The sequence below is a fragment of the Dermacentor albipictus genome, chromosome 2 (assembly GCF_038994185.2).
Source record: "Dermacentor albipictus isolate Rhodes 1998 colony chromosome 2, USDA_Dalb.pri_finalv2, whole genome shotgun sequence".
Taxonomy (NCBI): Eukaryota; Metazoa; Arthropoda; class Arachnida; order Ixodida; family Ixodidae; genus Dermacentor; species Dermacentor albipictus.
Window position 1 is genome coordinate 173,576,114 of NC_091822.1, and position 15,393 is coordinate 173,591,506.

Genomic DNA, 15,393 nt, shown 5'->3' on the forward strand with positions numbered 1-15,393 from the left:
GAGTCCCGTGACAAATGCGCGACCTGTTTCGACGGTCGCCATTTCTCAATTCCTAATTGCTCCGGGGTAGCCACGTGCGGCGAGTGAACCTTTCTTGTAGCCGAGTAAGTGCTCTGTGCACACGCTCCTGTTTTATTCATTCGCGATTTGTGTTGTAGCCGCCGATTCCGCCCTTATCTGTGCGTCTATCTCAGGAAGCGCGTCTTTTTACTTCTCCTCGACTTGCACACGTGTTACCTGACGCAACTGTTTCCACTGTTTCTACTTTTTAATCTCGCACGGTCCTGCAACACAGTCCCCGTATACGTTTAGAGGCACCTCTATTGCACCGAAATGCCTTCGGGGTCCCCCTACCTCGTTCACTTGGACGATCATATGAGGCGCTTATACAGTTGCTTGGGAGGCGATTGGAAGTTTGGTGGCGGAAAAGTGGGGATACCACAAACAACGGAAGCGTACAAGAATAGAGTTCCCAGTAATGGTTCGAAAAGTATGATGCTGGGAATTCTTTGTGTTCATTTTCCAAAAATATAGGTGGCACATTAGGCATAATAAGAACAACAGCTTGGTGGAGCAACCCAACACCCCGTTTCAAAGGGGACGCTCATAGCATACATCTACCCAGCACGGAGTATTCGTTTGCTGTGCGCGACGCGTTAACCTAGCAGCTTATTTTGTCGTATGCATGCTAGATTTGTCTGATTGTCTGGGTAGCAGGTACTACGAAAATTACGTGAGGAATGTCCGAGCAGAAACATAAACAAAAATTTAGGTGGTACGAATCTTTTCTTCCTCTGGAGGACGTTCTTGAAAATAGTTTCTTGACTGAGGTCAAGGCGCCCTAGTGGTAACGCTGTTGATATGTACATAATTAGGTTCGTACATCTTGTAGCTGCGAACACAATCAAAATTAACATTTTACAAGAAATGTCTTTAACGCAAGGAATTGCGTGGAAGAACATCGCATCTCGCGATAGCTGTACATACTAAAATCAACAAGGAATAACTTCTTGTTCATGTTGATCTGTCAAATGTGGGGCCCAGGATGAGGGTACAGCTCGTTGTTTCCCGTTTGCAGCGTGAAGCCGGAGTGATCGGGCTGTATTGTATTGTATTGTATTGTATTGTATTGTATTGTATTGTATTGTATTGTATTGTATTGTATTGTATTGTATTGTATTGTATTGTATTGTATTGTATTGTATTGTATTGTATTGTATTCTATTGTGTATTGTATTGTGTTGTATTGGATTAGCTTGGATTGGATTGGATGCTTCCTTGTATTGTCGCGCTCCGGCGGTGCGCATGTGACGACGTCGCTAGCCGAATGCGCGATACGTCGACGGTGCGGCGCCTTACAGCATTAGTTTACTCCCTGTACGTTTCCAGATTGGGAGATTGTTTGACCAGCCGTTCAAAACTTGGCAATCGTGATGACATCACAGTGATTCTGTTCCTTTGAGCTCAACAGCAATAAGGCCTCGAAGCAATACTGTCCAAGAACATCGTGTTTAAATGAATAAATAATAAAAATTCCGCGCGTTGCAATTGAGCCCGTTCTTTGGCTCGTGAAATTCAAGGGAGTTCGCACCGCCTCCGTGGAATAACAAGCGTTGCGCCATAGCGCGCCTCCTCTGGTATAGCTTTCATTGCAACTTCTTCTGCACGGGGTTGTTGACGGCGCACTTAAATTAACGACGATATTCTAAGCAGCACGACGGAGAAACCTCTCTAGATCTGCGCGCAGTACGCTATAGATAACACAGCGTGCCGTGCGTGCGTGATCCTGTTATCAAGATTTCCAAAGCAGATCAGCAAGCTTTCTCTTCGTCCATTCTCGAGATCTCACTTTTGTTTACTATACCTTCATTTCCTCTCCAGCTGGCCCACGCTGCAGCCGTAATTTATCATCCGAAACTTAGCAGTCGCGCGCCATATACTATTGAATTCGAACCTTCTTTCCTTCCTTCCGTACAGCGCGCTTTCCCATTTGGGCCGTACGTTTGACTGTCAGACGTTAAGATTAATATCACTTCGCGCAATGGCCCGGTATCGCTCCGTCCGACGTCTCGCCGCTCGACGCCGCGCCGCGCCCGTTTTCTTCAGGAAAGGGGACCGCGCCTCCCGCGCGTTCTCTCTCTGTATTTATACGCGGCTATCGAGAGCGGCATTTCGACACCGCCGCGTTATATGCGCGTCTCGATGTGCGGCGGGCGCTCCGATCGGCGACTCTTTCTCCGAGCCTGCCGAGCGGCTTCCGCATGCCTCATCGGGCCGGCTGCGTTTCGCATTCGCGAACCTAAGGATCCCGTCTTTGTTCTTTCCCGAAAGCCAGGCCTCCTAATGTGCGGCTGACATCGGCGAGGCGGCTTGCGCGCTCACGGGGATATGAAGATGAATGCGGCGACCCTAGAGAGAAAAGAAAATGAAAAGAACGAGAAGGAACAGCGTTTCTCTTTGCGTATAAGGTTTGCTCTCTGGTCGTGGACGCATCTCGCGCCTTCGTTGCTGCGTAGTTTTGTACGCTTTCGTTTTGGTTTCCTCAGCACTCGGTTTGTTGTTGGAGGAGCAGGTCTGCGCTATCATCACGACAAATGAAGATGTGTCGCCCCTTCTTCTTTTTTTTTTGTTAACGTTCTTCTTCTTATCTTTTCTTAGATGCTTAAACCACGCGGCTGCCGCCCGTGTTGGCTAATGGCTCCGTCGCGTTCAAGAAAAAAAAAACAAAGATAGAAAGTCTGTGACTAGCCTTTCTCTATTTGTACGACTGAGAAGATCCCCTTGGGAAATGAAATGCAGCAGTCGATCCGTTTATTAAAATCAAGCGAAGGGGCCGCGCACACCCACGTACGTATGTATATGCGCTCGTGTGAAAAATGCGGGCCTCTGACGCGTACCCGGGCGGCGTGTGCGAGGCGAGCCGAAGAAGCCAAGTTTATTCTCGCGAACCGCGCGCCAATATGACTGCATATTCGCACCATTTGTCGGAGCGCAATCGAAAAGTTTGCATATTTGGACGTTGGGGGAGGGGGGAGGGAGGATTAACTTGCTCTTCGCTTTAATCACATCCGCCCGTAATGTTATTGGACTCTCGACAAGGTGAGATGCCTGACGTGCCTACTTTCTCCCTGGTTACTCGAACGACTTGCAGTTCATTAGCACCGCGGGAAGAACTGAAAGCACTTTAAAAGGCGCATTTCAGCGCCCGTACGCACAAAATGCTCTTATACGATAGAATTATGCTTAAGGGCAAATTTCAGCTAATCTTGGCACTGGACACATTATTAGCGAAAAAGTTCGGCCAATGGTAGAAAGCACTTACGAAAGAAAAGCCTTGTGAGTTCCACCCCACACATGAGCAGGACAACGCTGCAGCTTCTAGATCGGCTTACACCTAAACATATTGTGAATAAGCATTTAAGAATGTGAAGTTAAAGCCTATTACAGGTAAGGAGTATAGGCATATCTACTAAACTTGTAGATATGTGTTGGTTAGTTATAGATCAACTAAATACCAGTTCTAGGGCAGCTACAAAGCTTTTGTCAATAACACGCCTATGCATCACTCCCACTTACGTAGCTGCTTTTCAGGAACTAGGGAAGGGATAATGCAAGGACTCGTTTCACTCGATTCTATTTCTCTCTTGCCTCGCCACTGCCTGATCCCGGTGATAACACGGGTGGATGAGCCACTCAATCGAACCATTGGCAAGGCGCAAAAAGCTGTAGCATTCGAATAGAATCGTTACGTAATACTAGCCTAAATCGTGCTTTCAGTACTGGTGCCCCTTGGTGTTCAGACCCTGCTTGTGTACTTGCAATACGTGGCGTGCGTTCATGTGTGCCATCTTCTTGTACGTTGACACTTGTCTTCAATTTTCTCTCTCTCTCGGCCGCTCTCTTTCTTTAATTTTTCATTTTCTGCGTAGTGTTGGCCTATTTGAAGCGAGCTTGGAATAGACGACTCAAATCGGACCTCTGCGAGAAAGCCCCATCACAAGAATGGAGCAAGCAGATCATGGTTCTACGTTTCCTATACGTTCCTCTGCGTTTGCCTCGGCCTTACAATCGCGTGGACTAACATCGATTCGCGTTGCCAATGCCTAGGAAGAAATTTGCCCCGTTAAGTATATTTCCTTACAGGTCGGTCTCTGGCAGGTGTCCTGCAACCGTTGTTGTTTATTAACTGCGACAGTGCGGAAAGCTGGGCTACTGAAGAGTTCACTATCCGAAAATCCTAGCTGAATACAAGCAAAGAAATGCCAAACGAGAGAAATGTATAGAAAAAAAGAATTCATGCAGCTGGCCTCTAAGGACAAAGTGGTGGTTCAGACGATGCCTCCGGGCCGGAACTGCGATTCGACGAATAGTTGTATACCTTTAATAAACGCAGTGTTCGGGGTTCACAAATAACGTTGTTGTTCTGTTCCGCGTTTAAATTGGCCCGAAAGCACATTTCCTATTCGTTACAGTGAAGGCACAGTGAATGCAAGCGAAGGCGCTTGTGTTCGCCCCTTATTTTCCATCTATGCCTGTTTTTTGCCTTGATACATAGATAAGGCGTAGGCACACACTTCACGGGTCCCGTCAGGGCACTTACCACACGGCAACAGACTCCTGTATCGCCATGTCCGTGACATCACCAATGTTGGCGACCGAAGAGGCAATACGGGATAATTACACGGCAACTTTTGGTTCGAAAGTATCCTGCCATCGACAATGCTCTTCCTATATATGATCAAGTCTGTGTCCCGTGGCTAGTTGTCGCACATTGGAAGGTTGTAATGGTAATTAACATTATATGGTACTCAATTTTCCAGCTGCCCGTACCGATATAATAAAACGGGAACAAGTCGAATTCCAACGGCACGCGTGGTCGCGTTTCCACACTTATTTCCGATAAGGGAGAAACTCGGCTGTACTACGTCTAGCATTCGGTTGTGGAACCATTGCACGTCGCAGTCGCCTTAAGCACACTCATATAAGCGTCTACTTTGCGGCCTTTCTTTTTTTCTTTGCTTTCCTTTTATACTTCTTGCCTATTCCTAGTTTCTTCTTCACTGCTTTTAGGCTTCCTCCATTCCTGAGAGCATGTTCAATTCTATCCATATTATAGTTCCTTATGTCAGCCGTCTTACGCTTGTTGATTAACTTAGAAAGTTCTGCCAGTTATATTCTTGCCGCGTTTCAATTTAGGTTGGCGGTGTACACGGTTACAAGACCCACGGTGTAAGGCTTTTTCTTTTTTTACCCTTTAGTTTTAGGATATAGGAGTGCCTCAATGAACTAAACTTGCAAAAAAATGAGAACGTAATGTGATGACTAGAACACACTGTACTTCTAACAGGTGATATTGCAGCAGAGCTAATGAAGACCTGTTGCTTGTTCTTGTGACGTTACCTTGAGTTTCTTCTGATTATTATGTCTTTTATTTTACTGAGGGGCGTTGGGGAAAGGCGTGGGGGAGGAGGGCCAGCGCTGCGCATTTTCTGTCTACTCTACCGATCAGCCACCTCTTCTTCACGAACAAAGCAAAGCCTTTTTTTTTCTCCATCAGCACTGGACTATAAACAAGCTTGTTAATAGCTTTCCTCCGTGGCTGCCGACGGAGCTCTCTCGACATTTCAGTTGAACGCAGAATACAAGCATTGAGCACATGCTGTGTTTCACGTCTGCATCAGCTATCTTCCCATATTCATAATTTTGCCTACGAAATTTGCACGGCACGCATCAATAGGCTCCTCCGCTCCGTGCCACGGGCACCGACTCTTCAGTATTTACTTTGTTTATTTATTTATGTTTACATTGTATTCCAGGTTGTCTTTCTTATTTTTCTCCGACACATATTCATGCGTGCAGTGACATAAATAATGCTATGAAAAGACGTTGTCCTCGGTACTCTCCCAGCATTCGTTAAACATCGGAACTGCATTCTCCGAGCCTGTGGCATGCGCTCCCTTTTCAACGTTTGCCAGTTCCAACGAAAAGCGTTGCGCGTTCCGCTCATTTGCATAACTTGGCGAGGATAAATCTGTTCGCAAGAAAGAAAGACGATGCCTGTGCGCGCGATCGCCTCTGCTGCGAGATCTTTTTTTTTTTTTCACTCACGTGCCACGCATCACCGTCTTTCATATATATTTGCATTTAGCTTCGCTCCGGGAAGCTTTCAAAGCATTTACGCGAAAGCTGGCGCATTTCGCTTCAGATCCGATCGATGAGGGGCATAAATGAGCAGAACGAGAGTAGTTGTTTTGAACTGCATAAATTTACCTTTCCGCAAATGCACCGATGCGCCCGTAGGAAGATACCAGCAAGGAGCTGAAGCCCGGGGTCGCGTTTCCAAACTGAACAGCCGGCTTTATAAACAACATCGAAGCCACATTTTCAATCCGCTCGGAATTTTGGCAGCCGCTTTCTTCAAAGTGTAAATACCGTTTTTTTTTACTGTGTTTCTTTGTTTTCTGGTTTCCCTACAATTTTACGTGGCCTCTGTGCTACAAGTTCAGCAAATCTCGGCGACGTTCTATAGCTTTTCCCTAACTCGTTACAGGCTCGAGAATATACTGTGTAACGGATGTTTGTAGGTCACGGGAACACCTAGTGGCGTTCTTGCCCCCTTTTTTTTCGTTTCATGGGGCACCTTTGCGTTTCATGACCTTTTGAACAAGCTTTCTTTGCCTCCTCCCCATGCCCGTCCTCCCTCTCTATCGTCTATTGAACTTCTATTCTTTTACCTTTCTCTTAAAATGCGCTGTTTCTTTACATGCGGTAACTCTAAAACTTCTGCACTCTGCATCCCCTCCTCACATCGCCCGTAAAACTTGCTCCGCCTTAAACGAGATCGTCTTTCGTGCTTTATTTACTATTCACGCCTCGCGTAGAGCAGAGTTCGCCTCACCTTTCTTTGTTTTCGAGCACGTGTACTTGCGTTGTCGAGACTCTTGCTAACTCGCAAAGTGTCGTGAGATCGCTACTCCTGCGCCAACGCTTTGGGCGAGAACTTCCAGCAGCGCCGTTTTTTTTTTCTTTTTTCTGCTTAAGCCCTACTTTTCTACACAGCTGGATTTGTTTAAAGCGCACAGGCGGCGGCGAAAGGTGAACGAACGGGTCGGTCGACGTTTTACCGGTTACTCGACGTCGTTCCCGCGATTCCCTCCCAGGGATCCTGGGCGCGCTGATCGGCCATCTATCATAATTTTCGCCAAACGCCTGGTCCGAGCTGGGGCAGGACGTCCTACGCTTTACTCTTTTCTTGTTTTAATTCGCGTGGTTCTCTTCGCCTCACGATAAACTTGCTTAGCTCCTTTTTTTTTTATCACGTTAGGCGGCTGTGTACATAACGAAGTCCCCTTTAACCCAACCGTTTTATTTCTGACTACTTATCTTGCTCCCTTTACTTACGCATACTCTTTAAGTTTTAGCGCTGCACAAACACCGAACGATAGACTTCACTGCGCAGCTTTCCGAGCATGGCGATTTTGACGGGCTGAAACGTAGGCGTTTATTGACTTTAGTTTTCGAAGGCAAAGGAGCTAGGGCTCGAGGGCTTCTTCTCGTCGGAACGTAATCACGGCCGTGTTTTTTTTTTTTTTGCATATGTGTGGGCTTATTTTCCTGGTCGCGATGAAACGCTTAAGTAGTGGAGCAATTTTCTCTGTCGTGCCAGTGGACGCTGAAATACTGCGTGACTGCTCACGTCTCTAACGGTTAGAAACAGAGCTGCGGTCTTACTGCCGGTCATAGCACGCTTGAATAGATATTTATTAGTATAGGGTCGCCGTTGGATTCGCAAATGTTTGTTTGATTTTGTTTTCTCTTACTTTTATGTTTAAGATCATTGAATGCAATGACAAATGAGATAGGCGTTGTTGATTGACTTTGGTGCTACGCATGACGGCGATGCTTGAGGGCACTCTTTGTTTGTATGTAGTCTTCTTTCTTTCAATTCCAAGATGTGCTTAAGGGTTAGGCGATTTCCTGTTTGATATTTTATTAGGTATTCGTCCTGCTTTGCAAATTTTAGCACGTATGAAAAGGACCAATTAATGTTAGGAGCATCTTTATGCAGCAAATTCACTCACTAAGTTCGTTATTATGCAGCGCAAATATGTATTTCACCCAGCAAACTTTTGTATAAAGGGGTAGGGCATACAAAATGACTTGCAGATTGGTAATAGTTTGCTACGTAACAGAATCAGAAGTAATCTAATTGATTCGTGGCTGTCGCTGCAAATCAAATCACCCCTGTTGCCTTGCGGCAACAGGGGTGATTCGTTCTTCTGGGCGACCACTGCACCAAACTTGACAAGGTTTGTCGCATTTAAAAGAAAAACTTAAAATCTAGATACTATTGGTTTCGGATTTTTATTTCGGTCATCAACTTTTTAATAAAAATTGGCAAAAATCCAAAATTTTCAGAAAGCGAGACTGTCAAGTTTACAACCCGATAACACAGCAATGCTAAACGATATCACAATTCTGTGAATTTAGTCGTATAGTGCATGTAAAGCGGACAAAATTGATATGTTACACATGAAGTTCGAAAAGTTTAGTAATATGGAAATATAGATGTTGCGGAACCCTTGTACACAACATAACAAATTCACGTAATATATAAGATGACGCATCGAATTTGTCCGCTTTGAATGATCTAGCGGATGCCGTTTACAGAACCGCGATATTTGTTCTTGATGCAGAGCGATTAGTTTATAAAGTTTGTGCTTATATCTCCTTCAAACTTTCGAATTTTTGAAAATCTTTTTAACACAATTCAGGCCCTAAATCAAAATTTCGCTTTCAACAGTCACTAGCATATAACTTTCTCTCTCAAATGCAACAAGTTTATCTCAAACGTTTTTGAGTTTTACATCTATTTGAATAAACCGCGTCAGAGTTGGGCCCGAGCTAAAGCTTCCTCTTAAGGCAGGAGTACCTTACTTGATAGTTCGAGAGGTTTTTTGTAAGTAAAGCTATTACCTAACGATGGACTGTCAGGAGACTAAAGCTGAAGCATAGTTTAATTTATTTCGTTGGTGTCCTGCAACAAGGGGTAACATCATTGAGATTTAGACAGCTCGTACATCGGAAGCCCTCTTATACAAAAAAAATGAAAAAGAACAATTGTACCCGTACTCACTTACGGGCTACGGTAAATGTCGTACTAACAGGAGGGAATACGCAAGCTGTTCTCGGTAATTCACTGTTTATTCACAGTTTATTTCAGCATAAATTATTAAACTTATGCTGAAATTTTAAATTTGTGCTAATTTTTAAATTGACTAATTATTAAAGTCACAGTTTATTTGCAGCATAAGTTACTGAAAACTGAGGACCGTTCAGCCACCTTTCGTCGTTAAGGGTTACAATATTATTAGTGCTTTAGAAAAATTAATTGGGGGGCTCACGAGGAAAATGCGCACTCACGTGTTTTGTCGTTTCTTCCCATGTGGGTTCTCCTTTGTTTTGCACTAGTTTCCTCTTGAACAGTAATAGTTATATATATATATATATAATAACCTTCGTTCATAGTGTTTGCAGCACCCGTTATTTACCTCAAAACAATAGAAACCTAATAGTCTACCCCCACTTCGCGCCGCCACCATGATAGGCGTAACGTTGAGTGACGAGAAAACAACGGTGGGCAGGGCAAACAGAGCAAGCAGTGGTAGCCGCTAGTCTAGTTGACATTATAGGAAGAAATTGAGTTTAAAGGTCACGCATGTGATGCGCATGGTGGTCTGTTAGAGTTACAGAATAAGTGCCATCAGAAGGAAAGGGCACTCGAGCACAGCGGTGAACATGGCGGTGGGATAATAAAGTAATGAGGAAATTTGGGTGTATAACATGGGGCCAGCAGGCCAAGAAGGGGGTTATTGGAATTCGCTGGGAGAGTAGTTCGTCCTGCTGTGCACATAAACATGATGATGTTCATGATGACGACGACCATGATGGTGATGATGATGATGGTTACTTCTGAATCACCGTAGTCGCTCATCTTCATGGGCCTAATTCGGAAAGCTTTTATTTCGTAATCACCTTTTGCAATTGGCCAGCCGCATTCGCTAACGATATGTCCAGCATATATAAGGATCGGCTGGAAATTTCACTTACGAACAATTCTACAGTAAGAAGTTTTGCTGAATACGGGTCCAGATGTTCCCGTTCGTTAACATACGCAAGTCCCTGCCAATACGCTCATTGCTGGGAACGCAGCCTGCGACACTGTAGCAGGGTGTAACACCTCGCCGAACATATGAGCCTGTTGTGCTTATTGCACCAACGCGCCCCCTCGGTGGGCGCAAACCTGGAGCTGTCTTCTGCCTAAACGGTAATCCCAAGACACGCGCGTCACTGACTCCAAGCATTGATGGATCAGTTACATATAACGCGCGCCGAATGACGGTGCAATCTCTCCAGGTCGCACGCGCGAATCGTCATGAGCTAACGGGCAGCCAGGGCGACGCATCGGAGCGCGATGGCGTGACCCTTCGGTGGTCACTCGGGGTTGACGCAAGATGACCGGGGATCTTTCGCACGGTGGGGGGATGTGGTCTGATTAATACATCAATCAATCACGTCCGCCGCCATAACGTCGGCTCCAGCAGCGGTCAGGCGTTCGCCGCGAAAGGCGAGGAGATGGGTTCGCAGCGGCAGCACGCAATAAAATGGTGGCGGGGACTAATCGAAAACCGGCCGGCCGGCCCAGCCGGTCGCCTGCCCTTGTCGACGACGAATGAGATCCACGTCGTGCATCGAGATCAAAAGTGTCGAGACATACATATACATACGTACAGGCACACGTTGCGCACATCCAAGCTCGGGCACCTATGGCCCGGCCGCCGCACTTACTGGACGGTGATGCAATGGCCACGTGAATCCCGACCGACAGAGCGGGCAAGAAATAACCATAAACTGGAAGGGAGGAGAGCGGGGCGGAGGAGGGGGGGGGGGAAGGGGGGTGCAGGAGAAGTCGTGCCAATGGAGGCAAACACACCGAAATGAACCTGGCTCGGAGGCGGCCAACGTAACGAAAATCGACGCGACGTAATTTCTCTTTAGGGATGTGTTGCGAAGTGTCGGAAAGGAGAAGAGAGGGAAAGACGATGTGGGAAAGAAGGAAGAGGTGACCTGGCTGAAAGAGCGAATATGGTTCGGGCAGGGACGGATCTGGCCGTACCCACAAGTTATCTTATTAAAACCGTACAGCACTGCGAGAGCTATAGTCAGGTCAGCCAATCGGACGAACCAGCGCGCGCCGAGGTGCACTGTATTCCTCCGCAGCTAACACATTTGCGGCATCGCATCGTTTGCCCTAGGTGACCATCAGTAGACAACAATCTTCGAGACGTGCCCTAGTCACACTAACACCTGCTTGGACGAACATGTCTTTTAAGTAGCAGCTAAGGTGCATTACAAAAGCAGTAAACGCACGGGACCATTTTCATATCAGTACCATTGACCACCGCCGGAGTTTCTGGTGGCTTTCCGCAGTGATGCATCGTTTTAGTTGGTTGGCGTGTGAGCTTGGATTCCGGAGGGGGTCAAAGCTTGCCCGTGGACGAAGCGCGGCAGCAGCAGGCCGCGTCGTGAGAGGCAATCGGAGCGAGAAACAAGGCCGAGAAAGGAAGCGAGTTCGCGGGGAGAGTAGCGGGGGTAATATGGCGACGGGCTCTCTCCTAGCGAGGCCTCCTTCCTTCCCCTCTTCCTCGACCTCCCACGCGCGGACGACCGAGCGCTGGCAGCCAGCAAGAAAGGTGTCCACTCGCGATTTGTCATCCTCGGTCCATTTGGTGCACGCGTCTCTCGGGTGCCACTCGCTGCCCATTTGTCACAATGGATTGGGCTTGTCCCCAGGACGCGGCCCTTCCCTCTTTCCCCTCCGCTGTCCCCTAGAAGTCCCCCTTTTCTTTTGCTTTCTTTCCTCTCACCCCACACTTTCTCTTATGTTTTGCCCTCGCGCAGCTAACCACGCGTCTTCGGCGTTGCGAGCGCTGCCGCTATAAATGCCACGTTTCACCGCCTGTAACGCCCGTGCTCGCCCTGTGGCTTTTATCGCGAACGACGCCGCATGTCATCGCTGACGCGAGCCAGGTCGAATGTACGCAGATGCAGTTACTAAAAGGCCATACTCGCACATCTGATGTAACTCAGCTCTGGACATTCCTATTGCGTGCACACCTCGTCGTTCTACTGTTTTTTTTTTACTTCAATTTCTCCATATAGATGAACCAAATTCGAAAAAAAAGATGTACACAAAGTGGCTGAATGACGCTTTTCCATATCTTCCCCTCGATATTGTTAAACTAATCTCGAAGCCTTTAGCCACCGCGAGGTCAAAAGATCAAAATGCCTTACCTTCTTTGCCTATTCAAAAAAGAAAAGAAAGAGAACGTCGCAGCTGAAACAGTTGCGCAAGCAAGTTTCATTGAGGTGTAGTTATAAATGACGCAGTGTATTCTCCTCTCCTTCCCGAATTCTCTGTTTTATTTTTTGGGTGAGTAGCAGGAATCAGGATAGATTGTAAACACTTGCTTCTTACATCCACCATAAGTACTCTTCTGCCTTTAGATGCACTCGTGCTATCCCAGTTTACTTTTCCTTTGAGGGCCAATGTGTTTTTAAATACATCGCTCGTTTCACGCAGGTTTTTACTGACACGTTTACCATTGACTGCTTAAGCGTGCGTGAACATAGGTCGCCATGTCTTATGCAGATAAAGCAATACCTTTACTTTGGCGCCAGCTCGCACTACCTAGGACCGTCCTCCAGACGGAATACCTTAAAACATCACCTAATTTGGTGCAAACACTCCAAACAGTCGAAAAAAAAAGATATGCTGATTATTAACAGTAGATCTTCCTCAATAGCGTCTTGTGGACAGAAAGATAAATTTGTTTAAACACAATCTACGGGAACCTTTTCCTGTTCCGCTTACTTGTATATGCTTTCGTCTTGCAACGCGCTCTGTGCATGTACTGATAAATGCTACAACGTCGGGTTCGCCGAATTGGAAGCTATAGCCCGTATATGTCGATACATCCGGCAGTGTCCCTTGCATTTGCTGTTTGTGTCGCACTCGGCTGGCGCCCTCGATGCAACCGGGAATCGGTGCCTCTCTCCTCCTCGCCGCCTCTCTTCTCACGCTCAAAGCACAAAGCGCTTTCCCCCTTTCCCATGTCCAGCTGCCCGGCTGCTCGCGCCCGACCATCAGGCGGACAGAGCAACAACTCGGTTGTAATGGTCCCGGCGACGAACGTGTTTTGTCGCGTTTTGTTCTGTGCCTCCCACGTGGCACAGTGGCCCGCGCGCGCAAAGTGGGACGCAGCAGCTGATGCCGTGCGCATGCACTGCGTGGCTGCCCATGGAAAAAAGGCCTAACAGCAGAATTCGCCGCCGTATAGCTTCCTCCCTCACCCCGCCCCTGGTTGTCCCAAGCTCTCATTCGGCGACCCTTTCGAGTCTGACGGAAACACGTTCCCGCGGGGCCGGAAGCAGGTTATGGTGTCCGAGAGGACGCAACCGTTATTATGCGGCGGCGGCTTTCGAAAGGAGCCGCGCAGAAGACGTATGACGATGTCGCGGTGGCGATGTCGCGTTGTCCTCTGCGGGGTCGGCTACATAGCTCTTTTCCGGGTTGGCCTCACAAAACAGGAGTTACGCGCACAATTAGGCGTGGGCAATGCGGTTCACTTCCTGCAGACCGAGGTTGACTGCAGACCCACGTTCTGTCAAGGTCGTTGAAGCACTACGATTGCAATGGTTATAAGAAGGAACGCGCGTGAACAGATACCGCGAGTTCGCTGCACGGCAAGTGATGTAGAACATTTGTAAACCGGACAAATTTACTACGCTAGCTTGTGTGGTTTGCGTCAAACAAGTTATGGGAACAGGCTGTTAGCGTTCCATGGTATCACAAAGTTGCAAATCAGAGCGCGAAAATGGACAAGGGATGAGACGGGACCATGGCTTACACGTCATTCAAAAACCACGAAGAAAATGTAGCAGCACCCTGTTATCAAGAACTGAGCTACGCCAACGCCTTCTAAACAGCACAAGGCATGTGCGCTTTAATAAATGACGTCTTGCTGCCTAGCCCGACTGCCAAAGAATCTAATGGAGATGTTCCCGAGTAAGTCGCGGTTATCTTGGCGTCATCGCTTTCGTCACGCTGGGCTTGACAGTGGAAATTTCGTTCCATGTAGCATGACGTCGTAGAGAAGAGCGCAGAGGCCTGCTATCACGGAGGTGTTGGGTACATGTAGATCCCTTCCCCACGCATCTCAAAAACTATATAATCCTTTGTTTGAAACAGCTATAGTAGGCTAACAGTAAGCAGGCCCTGCGGCACTGTGTCCTTTGCAGTAGGTGCGGCTGTGACTATTATTCTGGTTTGATTAATCAGCGCGATTTTCAGAGCTGGTCTTCGTCCCTGGTCCTCGTTGCTGTGCAGTTACGTGCTGTGATTTATAACACGACGTGAAACATCTGTGTTTTTGTTGTTGTTGAGCCCTGCAAAACGTTTTCCAGCAGACTGATTCACAACATAATAATAATAATAATAATAATAATAATAATAATAATAATAATAATAATAATAATAATAATAATAATAGTAATAATAATAATAAAGCGCTATCACTCTCTTTCTCTCTTCTTCGTTTTAATTGTGGACGTGAACCTACTTTTGACGCGACGTCCTCGCTGTGCCTGAATCCATGAGTGCATCTTTCTCTATTCCGTAAACTTGAGGTGCACCACGTGGTATATACGCATTCAGTCATGACGACGGCGTGGCATTTGCGCGGCGTGAAGCAGAAACTCCTCCTACGTCGTCCGACATCATCCCACCTAATGTACACGGGACGTCATAATGAGAGGAAACGGCCGCTAGGTATAACGACCACTGCCCAAGCGCGACCTCAGGTCACACTCACTAATAAATCATCATCGCTAGAGCAAGATTTGTGTCCTGTACAACCATGAGGTTTAGAGTCCAACTCATTATATTATATTGATTATATTGATTAATTATATTGTTCTGGAGACGCAGTAGAATACGGAGCCTCAAACCTTAAAATCAAATACTGCTTTTCAAGTACTTGCCCTTCCGGCTAAAAAACGCTGATCTTGTTTTCGAAAACGACAGCTGCGTTAGTCCGTGAAAACTACCTGTAGTACGCAAACAGCTATGTACAGTATGATGTATATTTATACAGGGACAGTAACTGTCTGACCAAACAAACCGGCCGTGAGCCGGAATACATACTCAAAAAGAGCCGCAGTGTGGCCACCCCTGGTAAAGCGAATAATTAAAGAGGTGCATGTGGATGACATCGCCTCTGATGCCACTTCTCCTTCTTACACGTTTTAATGAATGAGATGCGGCCTCATTCC

At 46.9% G+C, this 15,393-nt stretch overlaps 1 protein-coding gene across 9 annotated transcripts in view; it reads left to right on the forward strand.

Moving 5' to 3' along the window:
* Eph (Eph receptor tyrosine kinase) overlaps nucleotides 1–15,393 on the forward strand; it is a 785,142-nt gene that overhangs the window by 104,569 nt on the left and 665,180 nt on the right. The window lies entirely within an intron of this gene.